The sequence below is a fragment of the Triturus cristatus genome, chromosome 3_1 (genome assembly GCF_964204655.1).
Source record: "Triturus cristatus chromosome 3_1, aTriCri1.1, whole genome shotgun sequence".
NCBI classification, from domain to species: domain Eukaryota; kingdom Metazoa; phylum Chordata; class Amphibia; order Caudata; family Salamandridae; genus Triturus; species Triturus cristatus.
Genome location: NC_140583.1, coordinates 350,381,710 through 350,407,550, shown reverse-complemented (window position 1 = coordinate 350,407,550; position 25,841 = coordinate 350,381,710). Strand labels below are relative to the sequence as shown.

Below are 25,841 nucleotides of genomic sequence, written 5' to 3'. Positions count from 1 at the left end.
ATTAGGAAACTTCATAACAAATAAATCTCCCAAGATGGCCACCGGAGACAAAAGAGCCCAAATGTAGCCCAAAATCACCCAGATGTAGCCCAAATATAGCCCAATGACAGAAGTGTGCAAAACACTTATTATTTTGTGTTTTTGCAGTGTTATATAGTGCAGACTTGTCAGGTATTGGAGTGCTTTACATGAGCATTGGTTACATCACACAAGAACACATTCATTTTGGTTGTAGACATGGGGAAACTAAGTGATTTGACCAGAATCACAGAATGTCGAGCTGAAGCAGAAACTTCAACCTGGTTCCCCAGTTGCAAAGTCTGCAGTTCTGGAAGTAACACCACATCATCTCCCCTAAGTGCAACATTTAATCAAGTGGTCAACTGGATAAAAAAACATAAAGATAACAAATAATTTAAAAGTGCTTTGTCGCTATTTGAAAACTCAGAAAATATGTCCTTATTTTAGCCTTTTAGAGCACTAACCATAATTTTGATGCCAATAAGACCCTCTCATATATGTAATTTCTAAAGGAAATGCTCTAGGTATTACAGTTTTGATTACATCAAGATGATGTCAGGCGTTCCACACTTTTGTGATAAATATAGAATGTTAGCAATCTAGTTGTTCATTAGGATACTGTTGAGAGGCAGAGGCCAGGGGCACGGACTCTGAAAATTGAAGGCAGGTAGGAGGGTGCAAAGGCAACAATTTAACCACACTGAGCAGGCAGGAAGGGCCGTGGAAGCACAACAGACTATGGAGGGCAGTGGAAAGGGGGGCAGGGGCAACAAACCAACAATACAGGACTTGCAAGAGAGGCTGTTGGAGGCAAGATCTATTACGGGTCAAGGAAGCTAGGGGCGGTCCCCAGATCCCCGGGAGCCACCACAGAACTGAGCAGGAGAGTGAGTCAGGGACAAAAGGGGCACCTTAATTTGAGCCGGGGTGCCTATTAACGCTTGCTCCAAAAATGAAGAAAACAGACATATGAGACATGGAATTGGAGGCAGAATACAATGGCAGTTTAATGAGAAGATGCAACTTCAAAGAAACCGCAGAATAGAGACATAAAGTACAAAATACAGAATCCAGATAATCATACAGCTGTCATGATATTCTCTGTATCTCAATTAATGTACTGACAGAGAGAGAGAGAAAACACATCTATAAATGCATCATGAGAAACAAGTTACACCAAGGAAAATGTTACCTAGGAACACTCACGTTTACTCTTAGAGCAAGCATTCCTGCAATTACAATACAAAATCTTTTAAATGCAAAAGTAAAGAGAACAATGGTTAAACATAACATGACATTTCATATAGGTAAACTAGAATAAGATAATTCAAGCAAAGCAGAGCAAGACATTTTAAGCAAAGGAAGACAAGAGCTCCCAGCTCTTGGGGAAAACCTGCACTGCCTGTTAACCTACATACAGACGGCGAGGTAGTCCGTCGATATCTGTGGGTGCTCCCTTTTTATATCATTTTGTGGGCTCCTTTGCACGCTACATCTACCTACGTATGCTACCCAAAAGCTTCGTCTGCAGATTTTACCAGACATTTCGTCATTTACCCACTTAATGCTGACAATGGACTGGGTGAAAAGGTCAGTCTCTCAGGCCAATCGCTTATCGTAAGTTCCATAGAGCAAGCAGAAAATAATGGGTATTGTACGGGAATTCAATATATTCATGTATAAAATCTCCTCAGTTCTCCTAACTTGACGCTCTGCGGTTGCCACTTCCTTAAAAGCGGGAAACCTGCCCAGGAAGCAAGTACCAGTCCAGGATGCAGCCTACTGTATGTCGACAGCTTCAGGGGGATGTTGAACTTTGATACCGAGCACGGAGCACTCGGGTAGGGTGGGGGCTACTGGTTTGGAGCAGAAGGCCTCGCAGACCTGCCTTCAGACTGCTATACACTAAAATTGCAGAGCTATGGTCAATTTAACAAAGAGGCCTACATATTGAACAGAAGGGCCTACACAGGGGTTTTATACTGGCTGAGTGGTAAGGATGTCTCAGGATAATTATATAGCAACACAGGACCCGCTGGTCAATTTAATACGGCCTACAAATGCAGCTGGCAGGGCAAGGACAAGGGTCTCATACTTCAGGTGTGGACAGAACGGGCCAGGGGCCCCCTGTGATACAAAATCTTCAAGCCTGTGGCAATGTAATAGACCATTGTGGGCAGAAGGAAGAGGCAATGGTAGTACAACCATACATGCCAACAGACCCGATTCAGCCAGGAAACGTCCAATGTTTTTAAGCTCAAATGGGCTTTATTTGATCTGTCTCCTGTCTACAATATCCTCTTTTTCAATGTAACTCAAAGGGGAAAATCAATACCCCAGTTTTTTTTCAAAATCTCCCTCTTACCAAGTTCAAAATGTTCGCAAGTATGGTACATTGGATCATGGAAGGAAATGGGATAGGGACATGGACTTGGATAACAGAGGACAGGAGGGACATGGAGAGGTGCACCAAACTGACCCTGCAGGGCAGGCATCAGGGTTTGCAGCAGCACAATACACCACACAGGAGTGCAGCACAACAATCCATAGAAAGCAAGAGGGAGGGGACAGGACTATGCACATGGACAACAGAGAACAGAGGGGCAAGAGGCAATGGTAGCTAGCTGACCATAATGGACAGACAGGAGAGAAAGCTGCAGCATAACAGACCATAAAGGGCAGGAGGGACGGATCAGGGGCATTACAATGGAACAGACAAGCCAGGAGGGAGGGAGTAGGGCTGGGGGCAAGGGGGCAGGGCAGGAGCAGCAAGATAGCCATGGAGGTCAGGCAGGATGGGCACTAGAAGCAAGACACACCATGAAGAGCAACAGTGAGACTGTGATGGCATACACACAGACCATGGAGGGAAGGTGGGAGGGGGTCAGGGGCAGCTAACTGACCACACAGGGAAGGTGGGAGGGGCCATGGCAGCACAGAAGACCATGCATGGCAAGTGGGAGGGTTAGTGGCAGCACAATGGCTATGATGGGCAAGAAGGAGGGTGGAGGGGCCTGCACAAAGGACGATGGAGGATAGAAGGGAGGGTCAGGACCTGTGCACAGACAAGAAAGTTCAGGGGAAGGGACCTCACAACAGACCACACGGGGCAGGCAGGAGGAGCAGCTGCAGCACAACAGACCAGGGAGGGCAGAAGGATGTGGCAGTACAATGGACCATGTAGGACAGGAGGAAGAGGATTGGGGCATGGCATGTGGACAGGCAGGGTGGAGGTGACAGGGACAGGTTACAGTCATCTGACAATGCTAGGCAGGTGGGAGGGGAGTGGCAGCTCAACAGAACACTCAGAGTAGATAGGAGTGGCAGGTCCATGGGACATGGTGGGCAAAAAGGATGGAGCAGGGGCATGCACAAAGACATCGGAGGGCAGGGGGAAGGAGAATAGGGGCAGCAAGCTAAGCACAGAGTTTAAGCAGGAGGTCAATGATGGGGCATAGAATTGGGCAATGGAGGGCAGGAGGAGTGGACTGGTGCATCATACTGAGGGCAGTGGCAGCACATCAGACCATGCATGGCAGGAGGGAGGAGGCTAGTCCATGGATTCACACAACAGAGGATAGGGAGGAAGGGGATGGGGCAGCAAGCTAACTGTTCAGAGAAGGCGGGTATTAGGAACTTTATTGTTTTTAAAACATTGTGTCTGTGCGAACTACTTAAAATATGAACAAGTATGCAGCATAATCTCACTTTTATTCAGGAAGAAGAGGACGTTTGTGACTGTGACTTCGGGCTCACTTGTCAGAAACACCCCCTGACCCTCCACCCCCTATCGCAAAATGTAATGCCCGTGAAAAGGGTAGGTGGACACAGTGTTATATAGAACATAGTCCTGAGAGCACGATTGAAAATGAAAACTAGATATAGTGTATGGTATAAACTATGCACCAAAAAGTGTGATATAAGATGAACCGGGCGTGAAATATAATATGCAATACATTGTGCGCAATGACAGATTCATTGGAGAGCGCGAGATAGCACAGGCACTAGCGCGTGCTATGCGATATGCGCCTTGGAGTGTAATATGCACAGGGCAGTGTTGTGTAACCTAACTAGTCTCTAAAGTTGTAATATAAAATATGTGCTGGGGAGTGTAAGGTTGCATATGCACTGTGACAAAGATATGGATCCCAGATTGTAATATGTATGGCATAGCACTGTGCGTTATAACATAGGCATCGAGAAAGGCACGTTAGATGGGGCAATATAACCCGTGCGAAGACAAGTGTGGCATGACATATTCACGGGGTGGTGTTACAGTGCACATGGGCTAGAGAGTGTCATAGCATATGCACTAGCTAGTGGAATACAACACAGAGGTGTGTGGCACACGGCAGGCAATGGTGGGTGTAACACAGCATTGGGCTCTGTCAGGAGCGCGCTGTGACTCTCAAGTGATGTTCGTCCCCTTTCCAGAGAGTAAAATAAAAAGTATTACACATCCGGCAGTGGATGTGTGTTTTATTAACCGTGAGGGGGGTTTCTTGCATAGTTTTGGTCGAATTTTTGTCGAATCCCCTTTGAATGGCTTGGTGTGCATGTGTATTAAATGTGCCCGTCAATAGCTACCCAAGTTTGTATAAATAAACGACAAGGGTGTCTACCGGGATTAGGCACGGTAGGGCATCAGACATGTCAGAGCTTCACTAGTGGTGTAAATACATTCCACGTGGATTCATTGCATGCATAGTCGCCTTTTAATGAATATCACGCAAATCGTCATGGTGATAGGTACGTACGGTTTGTCCAGCATGTCCTAGGTGTGTCTATAAATATATATTTTTTAAAAATAATAAAAAACAGTGGCCGGCCCTGGGGATTGGGGTCAAAAAAATATAATTAGGAGACTGGCCCTGGGGGATGGGGTCATCAGGGCCAATAAATTAGAATAAGAAGGGGAACCAAACAGCCCCCCGTCTTAAAAAACTAAAATAAATAAAAGACTGGCATCGTGCAGGAGGCCATGCCCCCTCCGTGCAGCACTCTGCAAACGCGCCCCCAACAGGTATCTCCAGTATGCGCCAGGGAGCTGCGCTGCAGCCAGGTGTTCTGAGGCCAAGCCCCTTTTTACACCTCTCTGCAACGCAGCTCTGTGGCGCTTACTGGAGGTACCTAGTGGTCTAGTTTGACCCTTGGGACCCTTAGGATTCAAGGGGACTTAATCTCTCAACTTAGAACAGCCACAGGGCGCGTTTACACAGTGGTGAAGGGAGGGGACGGGGCCTGAGGTGACGTGTGCAAACACGCACTATGGCACGTTTTAAATTGGGGATATAATTTCCCTTCAATACTGAGGGCCCCTGGGGGCTAACTAGCCCACCAAGTGCTTCCAGTAAGCGCCACTGAGCTGCATTGCGGAGAGGTGGTCCAGGCCGTGCCACTTTTTACACCTCTCTGCAACGCAGCTCTGTGGCACTTACTGGAGGTACCTAGTGGGCTAGTTGGACCCCAGGGACCCTCAGGATTCAAATGAACTTAATCTCCCAACTAAAAATGGACACAGGGCGTGTTTACACAGTGGTGAAGGGAGGGGACGGGGCCTGAGTTAACGTGTGCAAAAACGCCCTGTGGCCTGTTTTAAGAGGTAGTTTTAATCCCCATGCCCTCTTATATACTAGGGGCTTACAGAGGAGGTCATGCTAATCACAGGGGGACCCCAACGCATAATGTTCCCTAGTGTATGTAGGTGTTTTCACTGTATTCTAAGTGTCTTTTAACATAGCACTGGCTCTAGGACTGGTTAGTCAGGCTCAGTTACCACCAGTATCCGTCTGAAAAAGTTGAGGGTACAGGATGATTTTGCAACAAGGCTTCTTTCTGCTCTTCTTTTTGTTCTTTCTGCACGTTATCCTTCTTCCTGCACTTATCTTCGTATTTGAGGACTTCTGTTGCTTCTTTCTGCACTTCTTTTGTTTCTTTCTGTGCATTTTTTCTTCTTTCTTCACATGTCCTATCTCTGTAGGCATAGTTAGAAATTAGCATTTAAAAAACCTTTGAAATTCACAGAAAAAAACATAGGTTTCAGGCACGTTATAGTTAGGAATTAGCATTTAAAAAACCTCAGAAATTCACTGAAAAAACCATAGGTTTCAGGGGTGTTATAGTTAGCTGGACTTTTCACTTGTACAAAACCATTGAAATTCCCCCGTTATAGTTAGTTCAGCTAACTATAACTCGGGCGCCCGCAATGCACTGCTGATGACGTCACATATTACATCACTCATGACATGGTCAGTGACATCACTCATGACATCACTGATGACATCTCAAATGACATCACTGATGACATCACTGATGACATCATCCTTGTGATAGAGTGGCAGACCTCCTCTCACCCTAATATAACCTTTGATACACACATTCAAAAATAGAGACTAAAATTTTCAAAACAATGGACATACCAATACCAGTTACAACAACCTCTTCAGTAATTCTAAGATCCACATACACATCCACTCATTCACCAACAGTCCTATACAGTCACTCATACATGTACTCACTCATCATATGTACTCATACACCTATACATCCTGTTACAGAATGCCACTCATCCATAGAGTTACTCACACACATAGTCACTCATGCTAATAAAGAATCAAACATACATTTACTTGCATATACAGTTATACACACACCACCATACTTACTTCTACGGAAACTTACACATACTTAGTCTTTTAAACAATCACTTATAGAAACACATACTTATTCATACAGGAACTCTTTCAATCTCTCACTCTCACATATACTCACATATATACACCAATAGTCACATATACTAGTTTAAAACATATGTAGTTACTCATAAAGACACTACTGAGACAGTCATTCACTCACTAACACACCCATACACACACTCATCCACCCATACAGTCCTGCACACATGCTGTGTTCAACACATACAAACAGTGAGTCACTCATTCATGCACCTATGCACTACGTAATACCCCCCACCGAACCATGCAGACACTCAGACTGATACTCAAAAAACCAACTAATAACCTATATAGACACCCATGTAGCTACTCACCAACCCATGCAGCCACTTATACACAAAGTGAGAGACTGATACAGATATTTACATATTTAAACATTACTCACTAAGCCATGTATTCACTATGATACACTTAATCAGTCAGTTACACAATCAATTTTTCAAAAACAAATCATCCATTTAGACACTTATATACCCATTTATTCTTCCATCGACCTTGAGATATACATATATAAAACATATTTAATTTTCAGAAAAACACACATTCACTGGATGATGTCATCAGTGATGTCATCAGTGATGTCATTTGAGATGTCATCAGTGATGTCATGAGTGATGTCACTGACCATGTCATGAGTGATGTAATATGTGACGTCATCAGCAGTGTATTGCGGGCGCCCGAGTTATAGTTAGCTGAACTAACTATAACGGGGGAATTTCAATGGTTTTGTACAAGTGAAAAGTCCAGCTAACTATAACACCCCTGAAACCTATGGTTTTTTCAGTGAATATATATATATATATATATATAGTCCAAAAGCAAGTGACACTAAGTGTGCCCAGCCTCTTGGTTCGGGCCTGATCGGGGGCGTCAGTCACCATAATATTCCAAATGCGCATTGCACTTTCTTTCGGTGACAAACAAAAAGACTCACCATCGTGTCGAGTCAAACTGTTCTTTAATAGCAGCAGGTTTTCCAGCATAATGCGTTTTGACTCTAACGAGTCTTAATCATTTTCGGCAAAAGAGCGGCCTTTAGTTAGATATTATTTAAATACAAATCGAAGAAACAATGAAGAGGAACTAAGATCTCCAAACTTACATCCAATTTTTAAAGTGGCAGTGGGTTGATCTTAAAAGTATTTTATACTAATGTTTTGGCATGAAAACAGTGGAAGTTCTTTAACCCCTTCGCCGCGGCACGAATTCCGCCGTGGCGCTGGGGGGCTTTGGGGTCAGCACGGCGCTGCCATGCTCATGACGGAACCACGCCGTCATGAGTCACGGGCGAGCTGTGCTCATGACGGCGTGGTTACGTCATGACTCCGCCCACTTGCATTGATCGCCCGCACAGGCGGGGAATCAGTGCCGCGTGGGCGGAGCGGCCGCCAACGGCCGCAGCATGACGGAACCACTCCGTCATGAGCACATGGCGCCCGTGGCTCATGACGGAGTGGTTCGTCAAGAGCAGGGAACGGGTTAAAATAGCCATGTGCCATGTGATGGTTAATCCAAAAGAAGTGCAGTACTCCTTATTTACTTATTACAACACTGTAATTACGTCGCTCATTTTCTGACGTTATGATGACCACAACTACCATAATGCACTATAATTGTGAAATGAACAATGTCCCTTTCCTTCAGTCTCTTTTACTTGTTTCATTCCATACCTTACCTAAGGATATGATTCCAAAGCAATCACAAGTTATTGAATCAAGCACTCCGTGGTATTCAAATTGTGCCTATATTGATTGTTGTAAACACGTTCGTGGGCGTGCGCTGAGGTATCATCCCCTAAACCAGGGCGTGTCCAAATAACTCCAGTTGCACCTCCTCACCGGGAAGTTTCCCTCAATGCACCCTGCAGAAAATTCTAAGTTCACAAATTTGCTCAAATGATGAAAAGTATTCCAGATATTCCAATCAGTGCTTCTTTAATGTGCTGTGCAATGATTGTTGCTCATTGTCTTCATGAGGTCATTACATCATTTCAGCAATCCATTAATGGTTAACCATGATATGTTAAACATCCTAGTATGAGCCCCAATGCATTTCGGGCAGATGTAATGACCTCATGAAGACAATGAGCAACAATCACTGCATAACACATTAAAGGCGCACTGATTTGAATTTCTGGAATACTTTTGATATCCAAAGCAATCCCACTCACATTGTCAAACATTGATAAGTTTTGAGACTATAAATATGAATTTATATAACCATTATTGTTTTCTTTATCTTCACCAAATTGCGATAAATTTGTTTCTTGTATGTTAAGAAACAGCAAACATAGAGATGCACTGTTTAAAGATTAGGGGCAAGTGTCATACCAGCTGATCATTATCCTTAATGTCCAACCAATCTTGCTGATGCAACAAACAATCTTCATAAATGTCAATGTGTGAATATCTACTTACAGAATACTGCTTAATGTACCCCTGTGAATATTGATTTAACAGTCGCTTCTCAACCTAAAAGTACTACCCTAATATTAGTGACTAAAAAAACCCCAATACTAAAAAATCTAAAGTGCGTAAACTAGATGGCTGAATTTGTTCTATTATATAAACAATAAATTACATAGTTCATAGGTGGACATGAAGGTCTTCTTCTGTGTTTAGGCCGTTAGGCATCTTAGAATTTAACCTAAAAAAGATCTAGATTCAAGCTGCCTCGAACATTTCTCCCTCTGTCCACCCCTCAATCTCTTGGGCACCTGATCTATTTCAAAGTATTTAGAATCCTTTAATCTGTTTGCAGGGATTGCTTCGAAGTGTCTAGCCACTGAATAAGTTTGATCTTTGTTTGTTATAGCTCTAACATGTTGTAAGATCCGTTGATGAACTTTCAAAATGGTACTGCCCATATATAGCTTCATACAGGTGCACCACAAAGCACAAATGGCAAAATCACTCCTACAATAGAAAGGTTTCTTGATTTTCCACATTTTGCCTGAAAATAGTAGAGGAAGTTCAGTGGTATTTATTCCATAGTTGCATGCTTTGCACTTATGGCATTTCCTGAACCCTCCACTTCCAATCAGCCAAGTCCCTTGTTGTTGTATTTCTGCTCTGTTTATTACAAGATCCTGCCTTGTTGATCTTGCTTTTCAAAATGCAATGAGTGGTCTACTCTGTATTTTTGAACCAATCACTGGATCACTTAGCAAAATATGGCAAGGTTTTTGAAAAATTGCTCTTATTTTTTGATGTTAAGTATTGTAGCCTGTAATAAAACAGGATCTCTGTTCTAGCTGTGACTCTGAATTGTTAGCCGTCTCTGAGAATAACAACTGTTCCCTAGGTTTTTTATTAGCTCTAGTCTTTGCATCTTCCAAGTCTTGTTGGCTATAGACTTGTGACGCAAATCTATCACTAAGTACTTCTTGTGCTTTATGAAGCTGATCTAAATTACTACAATTTCTCCGAATGCGTAAATTTGCAGCATAAGGAATGCTGTTCTTAAGTTTGTTGGGTAGGAAACTACAGGCACAAAGCACTGTGTTTCCCACTATACATTTACGGTACGTCTTAGTATGTAAACTTCTATTCTATGCATACACTGTTAGGACAAAGAATTGGACCTCGTTTGCACTAATGTGTGATGTAAAGTGTAAATTAAATTTATTGTCGTTGAGTCTGTCCACAAAAATTTCAGCTAAAATCTTAGTGCCTCACCATATGATAAAAAGATCATCTATATAGTGTGACCATAAGCCCACGTTCTTCATCACTTCTTCAGCATAGTGATAAGCCAGAAGCTGGTCCTCCCACCAGCCTATATGCAGATTCACATAACTGGGGGCGAACCAGGTGCCCAAGGCTGTCCCTCTAAGTTGACTATACAAATCTGGACCATAAAGAAAGATATTATTATACAGACACCAAGCAACACACTCAAACGCATCTCAGTATGTTTATACAAGGTTAATGATCTCGAGCTCAAAAAATACTCTACCGCTCTGATTCCATCAGTGTGAGAGATGCTTGTATAGAGAGAAGATACAGCCAACATCATCAAAATGTAATCTTCTTCCCAAATGATGTAGTAAACTTTCTTTAAAAAGTCCCCAGTGTCTTGAATATAAGACAACAGATTCCTAAATGAGTCCTGAAGAAAGTAGTCTAAATATTTCGATGTATTCTCAAACAGACTACATATAGCCAAGATGATTGGACGGCCTGATGGTTTAGTCACATTTTTATGTATTTTTGGTATTAGATACAGAATGAGTGTGGTCAGTAAATATATTTTAAGAAACAAGAATTCAGCTTGTGTGATTAGCCCCAACGATCTCCATTTGGACAAATCTGAATGGTACCCGGTAGTTACAAATAGCAGTCGCTGTCACTCAATTGGTTCATCGCCTCTTCATGAGACATATCAATAGGCCAAAGTACAATATTATCGCCTTTGTCTGCCTGTCTCACTACTATGTCTGATCGTGAGCGTAGTCTGGTCACTAAACGTATGTATTGAATCTCAAATGGTTCTATAGATGTATTGATATCTTGTGCAACATACAGTTTTTCAAGGTCTTGTACCACCAAATCTGAAAACATGCCTATTGAATCTCTTGGGACCATGGGCAAAAAACTGACTTAAGTTTGCAAGGTGTCAATCTCCTCTAAAGACACTATCCAGATCCCTCAGAAGACTTAAATCTGAGAATGCCAGATTGCCCATTTCTTCCTGCTCATGGGGATATTTCTGCCCATCTGCATTCTTATGATCAAAGAATTTGGCCAATCTTAACCTTTTAACTAATTTAAAACCATCAATTCTAGCCTGGACAGAGTCCATACTTATTGGGGCACAGTATGACAGAATCTTATTGTCTTCTTCATTCAGTACAAAAACGGATTAATTCACTATATTAGTGCTTTCTGATCCATCGCATACTTTTACAAAACATATACCTTTACCACGCATGCCATTACAACGCAAAGGCATGCGTGGTAAAGGTATATGCGTGGTAAAAGTATGAAATGTAAGTGACACTACCCTGCCCAACCCTAATGCCTAATGTAGTACCCCTGCACAATCCTCCCTCAACCCCTGCCCTTGCCCTACATTTACACTACCCAGCACGACTCCCCGACACTACCCTAAACCCTAAAACACTACCCTGCACTACACACACCAAAATACTACCCTGCACTACACACACTCGCCACAATACTACCCTAAACCCTAAAACACTACCCTGCACTACACACACACCCCGACACTACCCTAAACCCTAAAACACTACCTTGCACTACACACACATCTTGACACTACCCTAAACATTGAAAAAGTAATCCCCACCCCAGGCCCAATCCCTTTTACCTCTCTCTCCTCATGGTTCCTCTCTCCTTCTCTCACATCGGCTGAGGGATGCTGCACAGTGCTCGTTGTTGTGAGGAAATGGAAGAGCCTCAGTTTCCTCACAACGAGGTGGATCACCATTACATTGCATGCGTTATAAAAGCGCATGTGATGTAAAAAAATACTTAGTAATGGCTACGAGTTGTAATGCTTGCGATGTAATGGCACGCAGGGAAACAGTTGTGTTATAATGGCTGTTTCCCGTTGTCAACTGAAAATTATCCTCATTATCCGTATCAATCTCTGAACTCAGCTCTGTGCTCGTTTCATCACACCTCTGGGCAGCATTACTCTGTGGGTTACACAATAACTTTTGCCGGCGTATATTATCAAACCGTTTTGTGAACGTGAAGATCTGACCTCTAGGATAATCAAGTTTATACAGTCTACTATCAAAAACGATGAGGGTCAAATATGTGTGCACTGATGAATATACAATTAATGCAAATAGTATTAGGTGTATAAGTTCCACTCCACCTCCAGTGGCCCACCACAAAAAACCACTCACAAACAAACAATATATTAGAAAATGGAAGAAATGGACAAGTGATCCGTAAACAATAAATTATTGTATTCCAAGAAAAATTATTTTCTGTAGTCCAAGAGATTTCTAACAAATAGATTATTTTATTCTTTCAAATTATTTTCAATTTAGTGCTCCAACACATTCTTAGAAGTCCAAACAAAATCTTAATTCTACATAAACACAGCCAACGCGTTTCGTCCCCCTTGGGACCTCATCAGGGCTGCAAGAATAGAAAAGAAAATATCACTGAAGGAATTGGATAATCTCTACAAACGATTATCACAGAGAGGATATGCCAAAAATATTCTGAATAAAGCCAGGGGCAAGATAATGAAGGTTGAGAGAAATATCACCCTGGTACAGAAAGACAGAAGCAGCTCTGCTGATAGAATATCATTTGTGACAACTTACTGTTCACAAAAAAATGAAATTTTTAAGGCTTTGGGAACAAATTGGGGTCTATTGAAAGGCGTACCAGGTTTAACCAATATCATTGGGGATAAACCTTGGGTGATATAAAAACGCAGTCCAAATATAAGAGAAATGATCACAAGGAATTATATTGAACCGATAGCAAAGACAAACACAAATTGGTTGCCCAAGCCGCCGAATGGTTTCTTTGCATGTGGTTCCTGTAATGTTTGTGACTTGGGCATTAACAAGATTAAAAACTTTATGTATAACACTGTGAAAAGATACACTATTAAGGAATTTATCAATTGTAATAGTGTGGGCGTGATCTATGCCATAATATGCGCTTGTGGAAGAATCTATATTGGTAGTACCAAGCGTAGTTTAAAGCTTCGGATTCAAGAACATAGAAGATCAATAATGAATCATGATAATAGATCCCCACTGTATTTACATATTAAGGAGAAACATCCTGGGGAGAGTGGCATCAAGTTCCATGATATTCAGAGAATCTTACCAAGAAAAAGAGGAGGAAATTGGGAACTTAGAATTAGACAAAATGAAGCAAGATGGATAAGTCGGTGTAGATCGGTAGAGCTGGGACTTAATAGTGATACAGAGCTACATTATTTTTTGGAATGATGAAACTGTTAATTAAACGTAAAAAGAAATAAAAATGTGGGTCTGTATACGCTTGACGATTTGGTCACAACTATTAGGAGTTAGTTTTACAATATTGGCATACATGATAAATGTACATAGTAAATGGTTGCTTCATCTCATCATTTGAGGAACAAATTATTTAAATAGTTTACATTAGAATGGGATATCAACTTGTGATACGTATATAGAATGAGGATGTATTTTAATCAGTGAGTGGGTATGTTTTTTTTTGGACTGACAATGGACTTTAAATCAAGGATACATTTGCTTGTTATATGTATGGTGTTTACGGCGCAGTACTGGTAACACGACTACTCTGATTGGTTGGTTGAATAAGCAGACAAGAATGTTTGAGATTGGTTAGTGGAGTGGGAGAGTTTTGCCGCTATCATATTTAGTGGTCACTGATGGGGATTAGTAATATTAGTAATAAAATTCAACGCTGAAGCTATAAAGATACAAGATAACATTATCATTTTGCTGACGAGAACATATTGAAATATGCCCGATTTGATCGGCCGCTGTGATGCGGATCGGGCAGGAAGTATTCGTAATGTAAACTAATTTAAGACTTAATGAATTACGAATATGTGAATAGTTAGCGTGGGGAAATCGTCCACGTTTTACTAATTATATGCCGTTAAAGGGTTTTTAGCAACAGAGGTATGCATTGGTGTTAATAATAAAAAGAGCATACAGGGTTACTGATTCCAGGATCGACAAGCATTGTAACACAATAGATTTGATTGGCCAATGACATGCGGACTGAATGGGAAACAATCGTGTCATGCAAATAGCAGGCTTAGTGACCAGGGAATATGATTGGTCAATGATGTATTAGGAATACGTTTCCGATTGGACAGGACATACCAGGACTGGCGTTAGCAGGAGCAGGCTAAAATAATGATTTTGATTGATTGGCAGCTCACGAACCGGAGAGGAAACAGTTTAAGATAATTAGGAGATGGAAGGCAGGAAATGTGATTGGTGCAATAGAAATATAAAAAGGAAACGCTAAAGATACTGGGTTAAGCGGTGATATTCGATTGAAAGTGGAGGCCACAAGGAAGCTATTGTTAGAATTAAAGGTATGTGGATACATATGAATATTCGGCCTTAAACAAGTTGATATTTTGTTTAAATAAGTTTAGAAAGGAATACTAATTTGGTCCTATTTATGCTATATTGTTATAGGGTTAATTGCGTGGAGGATACCATTTATTTGACTAGAACGGATGTAGAATGAGGTGAGGACTAAGGATTGTTGAATAGGAATACCAAAGTAAATAGTAGTATGAGAATAACTGATTTTTATGTTTCACACTTTTTTTTTTTAGAACAGTTTTATTTTGATGGGAAAACTAAAGACCTGGATTATACTAGTGCTTAATAATAACTGATATTTCATACCACCGCATCAATTATAGGAGGTATGTGATAGGATATTATAAGGAAATAACAATTAGCGACAATAAGAACAAATGGAATAGCTAAATATAATAAACTAATTGTAAATAGGAAATAATTGAGTATTATGTTTTATTTTAACTAGATAAAATTTAACTCGAAGAGAAAACAACAGACTTTGATGATACTGGTACCCTTCCGTGACTGATATTTTATACAATCGTGTTATTATTTAGGAGGTATGTGATATTTCATTATGCAGATACTACAATGAGCTATGATCAAAATCCGGTAATGATTTATATAAAAAAAGTTTAGTAAGAAGGAATGATAGGCTGGGTTCTGAGAGGACTAATGGTCTAATCAGTGGCATAAATCATAACATGATACATTATGATGTTGTTCTTTTAAAACTGAGTGATTATGTATTTGGGTAAATTCATCAAATTTGAGATTGTTATATAGACAGGTCTCAGAGGTTATAGATTTATTAAATAATATCAATTTGACTGTCAGCTGGACTTGGCATATCCTCTCTGTGATAATCGTATGTGGAGATTATCCAATTCCTTCAGTGATATTTTCTTTTCTATTCTCGCAGCCCTGATGAGGTCCCAAGGGGGACGAAACGCGTTGGCTGTGTTTATGTATAATTAAGATTTTGTTTGGACTTCCAAGAATGTGTTGGAGCACCAAATTGAAAATAATTTGAAAGAATAAAAGAATCTATTTGGAAGAAATCTCTTGGACTACAGAAAATAATTTTTATTGGACTACAATAATTTATTACGGATCAGTTGTCCACTCCTTCCATTTTCTAAGATAATCAAGTTTATCCCTTCTGAATTTGATAGCCTTTCAATCTTTAATATTTTGTTCACATTTTGTTCATATTTTTTCACTTGCTCTTTCATATCTGACTCTTATTTCTTAATGGTTTCATGTTCCGGTAGTTTGCTTAGTTATTCAGTTATAGTTTCTTTGTCCTTTAAAAGAGCCTGGCGGTCTATATGCGTGTGGCGCTTACTGGAGGTACCTGGTGGGCTAGTTGGCCCCCAGGGCCCCTCAGGATTCAAGGGGATTTAAACCCCCAATTTACAACGCACCAGGGGGTGCGTTTGCATAGTGGTGGAGGGTGGGGGCGTGGCCTGATGTGACAAGTGTGCAAACGCACCCTGTGGCGCGTTTTACGTTGGGGGATTAAGTCCCCTTGAATCCTGAGGGTCCTTGGGGGCAACCTAGCCCACCAGCTACCTCCAGTAAGTGCCACAGAGCTGTGCTGCAGAGTGGTGTAAAAAGGGTGCGTGGTCTGGAGTAGTGTGCTACTTGACGAAAAAGCACTTCAACACCTCATTGGGGTAGCAAGCGCTATACAAATGCAAACGTTTTTACCTCTTCTTCCCTTTCGCTGTCCTGCTTTCATATTTCACTATACTAATTCACCACTAACACTGTACGGGTTCCCAAGTAACGTGCTACTCACCAAAAAAAAAACACTTCAACCCCATCAGGGGTAGCAAGCGCTATAGAAATGCAAACCCTTTTCCCTTCTCTATCCCTCTACTATCCTTTTCAATCCAAAAAACTGACTAACATATCCACCACTCAAATAAGTTTCTGGTTTTCACTATACTAGTTCATCACTAATCCTATTTTGGGTTCCGAAGTAGCGCGCTACTTGCCGAAAAAGCGCTTCAACACCCCATCAAGGGTAGCAAGCGCTATATAAATGCAAACCTTTTTCCCTCTTCTATCCCTCCATTATCCTTCTTTATCCAAATAACTGACTAACATATCAACCACTTAAATTACTTTCATATTTACACTTACTAATTCACCACTAATCCTTTATGGGTTCCGGAGTAGTGTGCTACTCACGGAAAAAGTGCTTTGACGCCTCATCAGGGGTAGTAATTGCTATATATATGCAATTGCAATAGAATCCAATACAATATACCCACATATACACATGGGTGTGTATATATATATAAATTGACAAAGGCCTCCTGAGGCCGAAACGCGCCTCTCCTTGTGCTAGGGATTGAGGGCGACATCAACTAATAAAGAGATGCTGTATCCTGAACCACTTCGTGTCCGTGCATCCTTCCATGGTATCACTGTGGGAGGTGGATTGTAGTATATATATATATATATATATAGATATATTATCTACTGGCGGTCGCCAGTAGATAGTTATAGTCAGGACCGTGTTTCTATAGGAAATCTCAAAATTCTATTTTGAATAACTTTGGCGCCGGATGACGAATCTTCGCGAAATTTTCAAAACTAATGGGGCGCTCCGCTCAGCTCCTACCCTCAATGTCTCGGGGGGATTCGTCAAGCGGGGGCTGAGAAAAAAGGGGGGTCCCCATGCATTTTCCCATAGGACCTTTAGTCGAAGGTACAGCCCGAACGGCTGAACAGAATTACTTGAAATTTGGCGGAGAGGTAGTCCTCAGGTCAGGGATGTGCCTTTTGCATATATGGAGTCAATCTGTTCAGTAGTTCCTGAGAAAATTGCAGTTAAAAGCACATACATATCTATAGCCGCGCACCGTGCGCGCACCGTGCGCGCACCCTAACGTGCGCGAGCGTAATTCTGATTGGTTGTTACATGTCAGTCAACGTTCGAATCGGTCGAAATCAGGAAGTGTCGGCCGCCATTTTGTTTGTTTTCAGTGCGAGAGTGGAAAAGGAAGGTGGCGAACGTAAAAAGGGGGCAGGGTAGAGAGTTCCTGACCCCCTAGCCTTGGTCAGGGGGTCCCTGAAGGACCACGAAGGCAGAAAAAAACATTTAAATTATTATTATTTTTAAATCGCGGAGGTGCGCGCACGGTGCGTGCACGGTGAAAAACTATAAAAAAAAATACATTTTTTTAATACGTAGTTTATTGAAAAATAAATATATAAAGAAAATTAAAATACATACATAACTTAGCATTTAAAAAACCGTACAAATTCACTGAAAAAACCATAGGTTTCACACACGTTATAGTTAGGAATTAGCATTTACAAAACCTTGCAAATTCACTTAAAAAACCATAGGTTTCACACATGTTATAGTTAGGTGGATATTTCACTCGTAAAAAAACAATGAAATTCCCCCGTTATTGTTAGTTGAGATAACTATAACTCGCGCGACCGCCACTCTATCACAAGGATGATGTCATCAGTGATGTCATGAGTGATGCCACTGACCATGTCATGAGTGATGTAATATGTGAAGTCATGAGCAGAGGATTGCGGGCGCGCGAGTTATAGTTATCTCAACTAACTATAACGGGGGAATTTCATTGATTTTTTACGAGTGAAATATCCACCTAACTATAACATGTGTGAAACCTATGGTTTTTTAAGTGAATATATATATATATATATATTACCTACTGGCGGTCGCCAGTAGGTAGTTATAGTTAGGACCCTGTTTCCATAGGAAATCCGCAACATTCTATTTGGAATAACTTTGGCGCCGGTCGACCAATCCTCGCGAAATTTTCCAAACTAATGGAGCGCTACGCTCCGCTCCTACCCTGAAAGTCTCGGGGGGATTCGTCAAGCGGGGGCTGAGAAAAAGGGGGGTCCCAAAACGCGTTTTCCCCATGCATTTTTCCATAGGACCTTTAGACACAGCTACAGCCCGAACGGCTGAACAGAATTAATTGTAATTTGGCAGAGAGGTAGTCCTCAGGTCAAGGAAGTGCCTTTTGTAGGTCTAGTGTAAATCTGTTCAGTAGTTCCTGAGAAAATAGCATTTAAATCAATATATATATCTGTAAGCGCGCTCCGAGCGCGCACCGTAAGCTTACCGTACGCGTACAGTGCCATGCGCGAGCGCGATTCTGATTGGCTGTTAGATCTTAGTAAACATTCGAATCGGTCGAAACCAGGAAGTGTCGGCCGCCATTTTCTCTCTCGCACTCTGAGGGGGGGAGGAAAAACAAAGTTGCATATCATAAAAAGGGGGCACGCTAGACTGCTCCCAACCACCTAGCCTTGGTTATGGTGTGCCAGAAGGCTCTCCAAAGTCAAAAAATATATATTTTTTTTTTGGAAAAAACACCCAATACGCTTACCGTACGCGTACGGTGAAAAATTAAATAAAAAAAAAACACAATCCATATATTCGCCCCCCCCGTGTGCACCTTTTTGTGCATGGCATATATCAGAACTCAACATTTAATAGAAAACCTTTCACAACGAAGCGCATAATATGTCCTCCGTGTGCGGACGGTGCGCGAAGGGCATCGTGCGTACAGGGCCCATCCAGCGTAACGTGGGCACGCGGTGCACGTAGCGCACCGCGTGCCCACCGTGCGTGCACGGCACTAACTGCGTTAAGTGGGCGCGCGGTGCGTGAAGTGCACCGCGTGCTCACTGTGCGTGCACGGTGCGCGAAGCGCACCGTGCGCGCACGGAACGAACTGCGTGAAGTGGGCGCGCACGGAACGAACGGCGTAAAGTAACTTAGCATTTAAAAAACCGTACAAATTCACTGAAAAAACCATAGGTTTCACACACGTTATAGTTAGGAATTAGCATTTAATAAACCTTGCAAATTCACTGAAAAAACCATAGGTTTCACACAAGTTATAGTTAGCTGTACATTTCACTCGTAAAAAACCAATGAAATTCCACGTTATAGTTAGTGCAGGCAACTATAACTCACGCGACCGCAATCCTCTGCTGATGCTAATACTGTATTTAGACACTTATTTGCCCATGTCTTCTTCCATTAAATTTTAGCTATACATATATTACAAATATTTTTTTTTCATAAAGACACATATGTCATTAGCAGAGGATTGCGGTCGCGTGAGTTATAGTTGCCTGCACTAACTATAACGTGGAATTTCATTGGTTTTTTACGAGTGAAATGTACAGCTAACTATAACTTGTGTGAAACCTATGGTTTTTTCAGTGAATTTGCAAGGTTTTTTAAATGCTAATTCCTAACTATAACGTGTGTGAAACCTATGGTTTTTTCAGTGAATATATATATATATATAGATACACACATGCACACAAATAATGTCCTTCGCAAACTGTTACACAGAACTCCTCCTCAGATGGTGTCCTTCTTGAATAATATCCTTTATTCTTTTTTGCAATTTTTTACATGATTTCCAAGAGTAATTTTATTTCAAGTGCAAGTTTAGCAAGGTATATATATATATTTATATATATATATCGAATAATTTTTTGTATTGCAAGATACTCTCTGGCTGCAAATTCTGTCAGGCCTTCTGAAGAGATTCTAGAAAGAAAAATGACAGTGCAATACTTCTACCTCTAGCTTTTATCAACACCAAATCCTTCCCTATGAAAGTAATCTGTGAGATTTCATGTAAGAAAATACCTGACTGAATGCTTAAACATAGTACAAAAACAATCCACTCTTAAAAATCTCCTCCTCCCAGCGACCCATGAAAAGTTTCGCGAAACTCGGCGCAAAACATGAACCCATCGCGGTACCCGTTGTTTGTCTATACAGGGTACCGTCAAAGAGGAAAATATTGTTGGCAAGGCAGAATTCTGTTATACTCAAGATCATCTTGCTATGTTCTCAAAAGCGTAGGGGTCTATTGTTCAAAAAGTATTCGCATGCTGCAAGGCCCTGTTTGTGATCGATAATGGTGTACAAGGACTGTACATCTAGGGTAATCAATAAACATTTGTGGTCAAAATGCAGATTTTTCAACTTATCTAAAAAATCTTTAGTATCCCTGACATAACTGGGCAGGTTGGTGACAAAGTTTATATCACATGCCTATTTTTGACCTCTCTTGGGTCCAGCTGTCCGGAAGGAGCGAAAGTTGGCATATTTAATCGAGGATTGCATTGTTTGGACCGGCCTCTGTTGAGACATATGGTACATGGATACGGACGATAGCTTTTGGTAGAGGTAAGCCCTGTTGCCCGGTTGTCTGCCCTTGTGTGTGTGAGGGTGGGTTTCCCTGTGTGGGGGATCCGATCCTTCCCCCGGGAAGACACAAGGGGCTCGCGGGACACCGTATACCAGGCTAATAGTTCGTTCAGGATTCGAGGGCTGCTTTTTGACAAGTTATACTTAAGACGCTTATCACTATACTTGTGCGTCAGCCTACCTTACTATCATACAGACAATTGTTTGCTTTTCAAACGCTCACGAGGCAAGAGGAACCTGTTATTTTAACAGGGGGAACCAGCAAAATCCTAGTTCTGTCGAACAACTACTCCAGGGGTGTGTGGAAACATGGAGGAGGAGGAGGAGAGAAGAGCAGCGGCTCAGGCGATGTTCGTGAAGAGACAACCTAAAGGGGAGACGAGAGTGGAATCTGGCACAAAACAACCAGCTGATGACAAATTACGTAAGCTGGAAAAGCTTAAGAGATCAGAAATCTCAAAGTGGTGGGAAGCAATCTCCCTACAGAACTATATAGACCAAGATATGGTACCTAGAGGTTTGCGTATTTTTACCACTCCTACGTACGAAACACCGAACCCGGAAATGCTATTAGAATGGTCAAAGAACACCGCATTAAGCTCCAGAAGGATGCTCGCAATCCTAGTTAAATATGCATGAATTGACAGGGACATTATAATGAAAGAAATACAAGAAATCCTGGAGGAGTCAAAAAAATCCATGGAAGCAGAAAAAATGGAGACAACCATGAGCGCGATTAAAGAACGCCTCAAGAAATATGAGGAGGATATCAAGGCTCGCAAGGAGAGAAAGCTCGACCGAGATTACGGTGATTACGAGAGTGGCAGGATCCTCACCTTCAGCCGTAAATATGACCATCTGTACAATTCCAAAGAAATAACATCTACTGCTTTGAACAAACCCTGTGAGAGTCAAACACCGACCACCTCTCTGACCAGTGACACGGAATCGGATGTCTCAGTGGAAACGAACGCTTCCACAAACCAAACTTCTCGCCAGATTAATTTTTTAGAGGAGTATCAGCACATCCGTCGGAGCCAAAGGACTATACAAAACACCCCGGTGATGACAACACGAAGACAGAGGGGTCGAGGACAGGGTCGAGGCAGAGGACGCGGAAGCGAAGGAATAGAAGAGCAAGAATACTCCAGCGATGGAAGAAGAGGCAGGTCAAGGGGCAATATGGGAAGCTGAAGATCACGCCCCAGGAAGATGTATTGATGGATCCTGAAATGGTGAACAAAACTATTTTTAATCTCTCTAAGAGACCTCTATGTGAAATTGAGAAACGTACTTTGTGCTTGGGACTCTCTTTCTGCCCCTCCAAACAATTTGACTATACTGGTACTAGAATTGATCTATTCAAATTTTCTAGAAAATTAAAACTCAAGAAGTGGCATAGACTTAGAAGATTGGGTCACCACAGTAAGCCCATTAGAGAGGTTTCTAGGTACCAAGATAATGTGAACATTGGCGATATTGACACCCTTATCACCATGTTAGAATTGGGTCAAGGAACAGAAACCAATTATAACACTATTACCAACAAACAACATCCTAACATTACGACATTCACTGAAGATAGTTTGACTACCACCCAAACTCTTGACGAATTAGATCTCATCACTGACTCCTCTGCACATTCGGGCTTCAAACCTAAATCGACATTTCTGCCCATGTTGCCGCACGACAACATTGATACTTTCCAAGACGTTGTCAGTAAAGCACTCTGTACATACAGACATAAAAAGAATCGGTTTTATAAGACCAATCTGTCACTCCAACAAAGATCACTACTGAAATCATTGAGTGACGATACCAATATCATCATACGCCCTGCCGACAAAGGTGGTAATGTGGTGATTTTGGACAGGGACGACTACATCAGTGAGGCACACAGACAACTTTCAGACACTAGATACTACATACCCATTGACATAGTAACATACAACACTAGTATCACTACCATCTGGGACATGTTGATCACCTGGCGTGACAAAGGGATTTTAGAATGGGAAGAATATTGTTATTTAAAAAATGATCATCCTATTTTACCTGTTCTATACCTGTTGCCCAAGGTACATAAGGACCCAATCAAACCACCAGGGCGTCACATTGTTTCATCCAGGGGAAGTGTCATGGAACGTGTTTCAAAATACGTTGACCATTTTCTTAGGGACTTTGTCACCAACCTGCCCAGTTATGTCAGGGATACTAATGATTTTTTAGATAAGTTGAAAAATCTGCATTTTGACCACAAATGTTTATTGATTACCCTAGATGTACAGTCCTTTTACACCATTATCGATCACAAACAGGGCCTTGCAGCATGCAAACACTTTTTGAACAATAGACCCCTACGCTTTAGAGAACATAGCAAGATGATCTTGAGTATGACAGAATTCTGCCTTGCCAACAATATTTGACGGTACCCTGTATAGACAAACAACGGGTACCGCAATGGGTTCATGTTTTGCGCCGAGTTTCGCGAACCTTTTCATGGGTCGCTGGGAGGAGGAGATTTTTGCCAATTCCACCCTTGACAAATATCTAGAACACATTGAGACATGGCTGAGGTATATCGATGATTTATATATAATCTGGAGAGGTACCAAATTGGAAGCCACCGAATTCATCGAACAACTCAACATTAACAACTACAATATTGTCCTCACTGGCAGTATAAATGACACCTCGGCAGAATATCTGGATGTCAAGTTAGAAATCAAAGACAACAAGGTGCTTACCACACTATTTAGAAAATCCACAGCAGGGAACAGTGTCCTACATGCTCTGAGCAGCCACCCTGAGACTCTCAAATGGAGTATCCCCTATGGAGAGTTGCTCAGAGCAAAAAGGAACTGTAACACTGAATCTGCATACCAACTTGAAAGCGCTTGCATGCTGGAGCGTTTCAGGGCGAGAGGTTAGCCCAATTGGGTCTTAAACAAAGCAAAGGGCAGAGCCGATAGGGTGAATAGAGATGTTATTCTTTCCACGGAAACTCCCACCCAGAACATTGACGACACTGACTCTAGGATCATCATGACCTACAGTGTAGATTCCCGTAAAATACAAGGTATTTTGAACAAAAACTGGGATATACTCAAAGCTGACACTGTTATTGGAGACATGATCCCTAATAGACCAAGTATTACCTACAGGAAAGGGAGGAATTTCAGGGACCTTTTGTTTCACAATGATGTCACGCTTTACCCCAAAAAACAGGAACATGGCCTGCAGGGATTTTTTCCATGCTGTCATTGTAAGGCCTGTAGGAACAGCCATTTTTGCAAGAAAGTCAATTGCAATGGGGTACACAGAGTGATTACTCAATTCCTTACCTGCAGCTCTACTTTTGTAATTTATGGGATTGAATGTCCATGTAAATTATGGTATATTGGTAGCACAACTCTTATGGCGTGTATTGGAACACTACCGTGCCATTACACATTCAGATGAGAAATACGCAGTTGCTCGTCATTTCAATGAGAGACATTTTTCCAATCCTGGTCTCCTGCGATTTTTCATCTTAGAACAAATCCCTAACAACCCCAGAGGTGGGGACCGAGTTTTGCAACTGAGACAAAGGGAATCGAAATACATCGTGGATTTTCAGACGAAACACCCTGGGGGATTAAACCATGATGAGGAGATGGCAATACATTTAAAGGAGTGAGCCATCATGTGTGTACTACTTCTATACCTTTTCCAGATAGTCTCTGTTTTACTAGCCGTCACCATTAGTGTATTGCTACAATGTTGCCTCTAATATACTTACACTATGTCTGTTGTTTTTATCTTCTCTTTTCCCTCCATGTATTAGGTGCATTATGATCAAGAACTGTTGCATTGATTTTAATATTCACCAAATCAATATGCTTTACACTGAGTTTTGTTTTTGTTTCTTTATTCACAGGAGGGAAGAAAGGGGCCCAATCACCTGCGAGCACTGTCACGGGCATCCTACCCTTTTCCCTGTCTTTTCACTTAACATGGAGAATATTAGAGCACAGTAGGTGATGATGATTGGAACATATGTATCTGTGTGGATATCTCCTGCGGACTATACTTTCTTATGACGATAACTGGGTATCTGCTAGTTGGCACTTGCCAATACCTGCTATTTGGATGTGTGAAGTGTTTCCACGTACACTTTTACCGTTTTCAACTATGTGGTAAGCGTAACAGTTTAGATCGTCCATTTAGTCGGCGATTGGTTAATACTGTTATGGCACTGGCTACAAATCTTGTCGTGTTTAAGAGATACTGTACTTACATATATCTCGCCAGAACGCGCTGTACAGATATAAAGAGTTAACTTGCATGTGACCACGAAGGGATCTGTTTTCATATTACCACAGATATATTGTGCATCTCAGCAGTACTTTGAACAGTTTCACTTTGACTGCCGACAATAGGAATTTTGAGTTTTATATTTGACATTGTCTTAGTATAACCATATTTAGGACGTTTATATCACATGCCTATTTTTGAGTATATGCCTTGACATTAGTATGCACTCAGTTTCTATTTAGATGTATTTACGTTTTCCTATATCTTTTTTCTATACCTTGTGTCCTGATACCGTGTGCACAGGTTACCATTCCAAGATGTCCGCTATGTTTGTTCCAACTGTACGGGAGACTCACGATGTCGTCCCTTTTCTTTGTTCACCTCTGAAAAACTTTATCTATTCTTTGTGTATTGCACCTTTCTTACGTGATCAAGGCTTTGCAACAAGCTGAAACGCGTTGTGAGAATTAAACACCCCTGTTGACATCAT

General features: G+C 41.5%; 1 protein-coding gene across 1 annotated transcript in view; it reads right to left on the bottom strand.

The window, feature by feature from the left end:
- Positions 1-25,841, bottom strand: part of ENTREP2 (endosomal transmembrane epsin interactor 2) — a 1,789,361-nt gene that overhangs the window by 1,281,003 nt on the left and 482,517 nt on the right. The gene's annotated exons all lie outside the window — the stretch shown is intronic.